Here is a 5,297-nt window from a genome sequence, read left to right on the forward strand (position 1 = left end):
CTTAGCCCCTTTTCAAAGCAGTTCGACACATACAGAGTTACACATGGAATAAACAAACATACAATCAATAATACAGTAGAAAAGTCTATATGCAGCATGTGCAAATGAGTTAGGATAAGAGAGGTAAGGCAATAAATAGGCTATGGTGGCAAATTAATTACAATATAGCAATTAAACACTGGAATGGTAGGATGTGCAGGTTGAGATACTGGGGTGCAAAGGAGCAAGATAAATAAATACAGTATGGGGATGAGTTAGATTGGATGGACTATTTACAGATGAGCTATGTACAAGTGCAGTGATCTGTGAGCTGCTCTGACAGCTGGTGCTTAAAGCTAGTGAGGGAGGTAAGAGTCTCCAGCTTTAGAGATTTTTGCAGTTCGTTCCATTCATTGGCAGCAGAGAACTGGAAGCAGAGGTGGCCAAAGGAAGAATTGGCTTTGGGGGTGACCAGTGAGATATACCTGCTGGAGCGCGCACTACGGGTGGGTGCTGCTATGGTGACCAGTGAGTTGAGATAAGGCGGGGCTTTACCTAGCAGAGACTTGTAGATGACCTGGAGCCAGTGGGTTTGGCGACGAGTATGAAGCGAGGGCCAGCCAACGAGAGCATACAGGTCGCAGTGGTGGGTAGTATATGGGGCTTTGGTGACAAAACGGATGGCACTGTGATAGACTGCATCCAATTTTCTGAGTAGAGTGTTGGAGGCTATTTTGTAAATGACATCGCCGAAGTCGAGGATCGGTAGGATGGTCAGTTTTACGAGGGTATGTTTGGCAGCATGAGTGAAGGATGCTTTGTTGCGAAATAGGAAGCCGATTCTAGATTTAATTTTGGATTGGAGATGTTTAATGTGAGTCTGGAAGGAGAGTTTACAGTCTAACCAGACACCTAGAATATGTGGACAACTACAAATACCTAAGTCAGAACCGTCCAGAGTAGTGATGCTGGACGGGCGGGCAGGTGCGGGCAGCGATCGGTTGAAGAGCATGCATTTAGTTTCACTTACATTTAAGAGCAGTTGGAGGCCACGGAAGGAGAGTTGTATGGCATTGAAGCTCATCTGGAGGTTAGTTAAGTGTCCAATGAAGGGCCAGAAGTTTACAGAATGGTGTTGTCTGTGTGGAGGTGGATCAAAGAATCCCCAGCAGCGAGAGCGACATCATTGATGTATACAGAGAAGAGTCAGCCCGAGAATTGAACCCTGTGGCACCCCCATAGAAACTGCCAGAGGTCCGGACAACAGGCCCTCCGATTTGACATACTGAACTCTATCGGAGAAGTAGTTGGTGAACCAGGCGAGGCAATCATTTGAGAAACCAAGGCTGTTTAGTCTGCCAATTAGAATGTGGTGATTGACAGAGTCGAAAGCCTTGGCCAGGACGATTAATACGGCTGCACAGTAATGTCTCTTATCGACGGCGGTTATGATATCGTTTAGGACCTTGAGCGTGGCTGAGGTGCACCCATGACCAGCTCTGAAACCAGATTGCATAGCGGAGAAGGTACGGTGAGATTCGAAATGGTCGGTAATTTGTTAGTTAAATTGGCTTTCAAAGACCTTAGAACGGCAGGGTAGAATAGATATAGGTCTGTAGTAGTTTGGGTCTAGAGGTTCTCCCCCTTTTGAAGAGGGGGATGACCACGGCAGCTTTCCAATCTATGGGAATCTCAGACAATACGAAAGAGGTTGAACAGGCTAGTAATTGGGGTTGCAATAATTCCGGCAAATAATTTTAGAAAGAGATGGTCCAGATTGTCTAGCCCGGCTGATTTGTAGGGGTCCAGATTTTGCAACTCTTTCAGAACATCAGCTATCTGGATTTGGGTGAAGGAGAAGTAGGGGAGGTTTGGGCGAGTTGCTGTGGGGAGCGCAGGGCTGTTGACCGAGGTAGGGGTAGCCAGGTGGAAAGCATGGCCAGCTGTAGAAAAATGCTTATAGAAATTCTCAATTATTGTGGATTTATCGGTAGTGACAGTGTTTCCTAGCCTCAGTGCAGTGGGCGGCTGGTGGAGGTGCTCTTATTCTCCATGGACTTTACAGTGTGTCATGGTAATTTCCTGTATTACTAAATGGAAAGAGTTTACAAACCACACACAAGTCAGTTATATTTTAAACTCCATCTTTAATTATATGAGCTTCACCATAGCCCTTTTGACTCTCAGATCAATTCAGTGTCTATAAATTAATTCTCTGAGAGTCCTTACAAAACAATTCTTAGTATCTTTTATAGCCAAGATACACCCCTCTCAACTCACATGACGAACCACAGATCGTAGGAACAGTTCACAGAGAACCTTTAACTTGAAAGAGGAGTATCCCATAGCTAGATAGCATTAGCTATAAATTATCGTTCAGTTTGGTCTCCTAAGACGAGGTTCTAATCTCGTGCTTGGTACTTCTTTAGTACGAAAACATTACCTCATTCAATGGCATATATCAATTGTCAATTCTAGATACTCCCATCTCAAATATACCCCCTCCTGGACAAGCTCAGAAAGGGGTGATTCTCTAGGTCATATATCAGGTCAAGATTCATACAACATCAGAGGGGTAATACAATGATTCCAGACATTGCCATACTCCTCCCCCCAATGGGAAAAGAAGGGAGTGACTAGCGTACAGACATAGTGGAGCCCTTCTCCCTTTCTGATATTCTGCATATTATGAAAATAAATAAAACATCTTATTTATCTGTTACCTAACTAATTCTGGTTCAGCTACGACAAGTGTCCCAGAACTTTTTTGAGTTTGTACTACAGGATGCAAATTTCTGTTTGAAAAAGATAGCCTTAGCTTTCCTAACTGCCTGTGTATATTTGTTCCTAACTTCCCTGAAAAGGTGCATATCACGGGGGCTATTTGATGCTAATGCAGAATGCCACAGGATGTTTTTGTGCTGGTCAAGGGCAGACAGGTCTGGAGTGAACTAAGGGCTATATCTATTCCTAGTTCTATATTTTTTGAATGGAGCATGCTTATTTAAGATGGTGAGGAAGGCACTTTTAAAGAATAACCATTAAAGAATAACCAGGCATCCTCTACTGACGGGATGAGGTCAATGTCATTCAAGGATACACTGGCCAGGTCAATTAGAAAGGCCTGTTCGCTGAAGTGTTTTAGGGAGCGTTTGACAGTGATGAGGGGTGGTCGTTTGACCGCAGACCCATTACGGATGCAGGCAATGAGGCAGTGATTGCTGAGATCTTGGTTGAAAACAGCAGAGTTGTATTTGGAGGGCCAGTTAGTTAGGATGTTATCTATGAGGGTGCCCGTATTTACGGATTTGGGGTTGTACCTGGTAGGTTCATTGATAATTTGTGTGAGATTGAGGGCATCAAGCTTAGATTGAAGGATGGCCGGGGTGTTAAGCATGTCCCAGTTCACCTAGCAACACGAGCTCAGAAGATAAATGGGGGGCAATCAATTCACATATGGTGTCCAGGGCACAGCTGGGGGCAAAGGGTGGTCTATAGCAAGCGGCAACAGTGAGAGACTTGTTTCTGGAAAGGTGAATTTTTAGAAGTAGAAGCTCGAATTGTTTCGGTACAGACCTGGATAGTAAGACCGAACTCTGCAGGCTCTCTCTGCAGTAGATTGCAACACCGCCCCCTTTGACAGTTCTATCTTGGTGGAAAATGTTAGGGAAAGGCATGCGTAGCCAAGTGATCGTATGGGTCCAGTGAGTGATTGGGCTGGCTGGGGACACGGCGATTAGCAAGCTAGCAGTTAGCAGGCCGGGGCTAGCAAGCTAGCATAAGGGCCTTAGAGGGACGTCGCAATGGGGAAAGTCTGTTTTTGCCTCCTCGTGCGGTGACGTCGATAGAACAGTCGTGGAATTAGTAGGGTTCCAAGTAGCAGAGGGGTCCAAGTCCAATTGACAAAATGGGTAGTGGTACAACAAACTGGCCGATGGATCAGCTGATAGATAGCTAGCCGGACGAATTTACTTATGGTTAAAAGATTGTAAAACTCCACTTTAGACCCGACAAAGCTTCTCTACATATCTAATTTTTTATTAGTATTATATATATTTTTTTTTATAAACATAATACAAATAAATTTAAATGGTTATGGTACACAACCACCATCTCGGCCCTAACCGATATGTATCACACTATGTTGATCAAGTGGGTAATGGATCCCCTACTATGTATGGTTCGGGGATAGGCGGTATATTTCGTAACCTCTTTAGGATGGTTTTACCGTTTATGAAGAGAGGATAGCCAAACCTCAAACCTTAGCATAGCCAAACCTCATTTAAAATCAGCTGACAAATATAGTAAGTGAGGTGGTGGCTAATACTATGACTAGACGGGTGTCATTAGATCCTGACCATCAAGAAGGCTCGAGTCTTATGCTGTTGTCTCGAAGACCAAAAAAGAGACCTCCGGGTATAAGGCGTATGCTGGCCCTTAAAAAGCGGAGGTTAACCGTTAAAAGAAACTCAGTAAGTCAAAGACAACGTAAAGTGAGGAGGTCTGGACCAAAAACTGCAAAAAGAATACTCAGAAGTATTTTCTAAAAGAACAAGCAACATGTCTCTTTTACACCGCATGTCCTCTGAAGCTATAAAGACAGAGCTCGATCTTTTCACTGCCCCCTTAACCCAACATTCAATAGAGAGGTCCAGTTATGTGGAGATAGCCCCACTCTGCCATTACAGACAATGGACCTATAGAGTTTTTCATCCCAGGCCATGGTGGCAACTACCTGGACCTCAACAACACATTACATTTACGTCCCAAAGTGACCAAAAGAGATGGTACTAATATTGCAAATGATGCCAGTGAGTCTCATTAATTACCCCTTGGTGACCATCTTCTCCCAAGTGGATGTGACTTTGGGTGAACGACTTATCAGTCAAAGCAGTGCCACCTATCCTTATAGGGCTATCCTGTAATGTTTACTAAACTACTCCGAAGACACTCTGAAGACACAATTCACCGCCGGGCTGTTTAGCAAGGATACTGCAGGAACATCTATGGAAGACATTGAACCCAGCACAGGTGAAGACAAAGAACTGGAGGCACGTGCTCGCTACTGTGCTGAATCTTGAGTTTCATCTGCTAGGGCCTATACACTCAGACATTTTCTTTCAAGAATGTTTACTCTTAGACAAAAGTATACACCTCATACACATGGTTATGGCCTTATAAAAAGAGAACACCTGTACCGTGTCAGAGTTGAAATGCATTTTACTTTAAGTTTGCATCCCAATATTACACATTAAATACATCACAGAAGACTGAAAAATAACAAAACCTTTTGACAAGAAACACCAGATATCCGGCGG

Source organism: Salvelinus alpinus, chromosome 14 (assembly GCF_045679555.1).
Source record: "Salvelinus alpinus chromosome 14, SLU_Salpinus.1, whole genome shotgun sequence".
Taxonomy (NCBI): domain Eukaryota; kingdom Metazoa; phylum Chordata; class Actinopteri; order Salmoniformes; family Salmonidae; genus Salvelinus; species Salvelinus alpinus.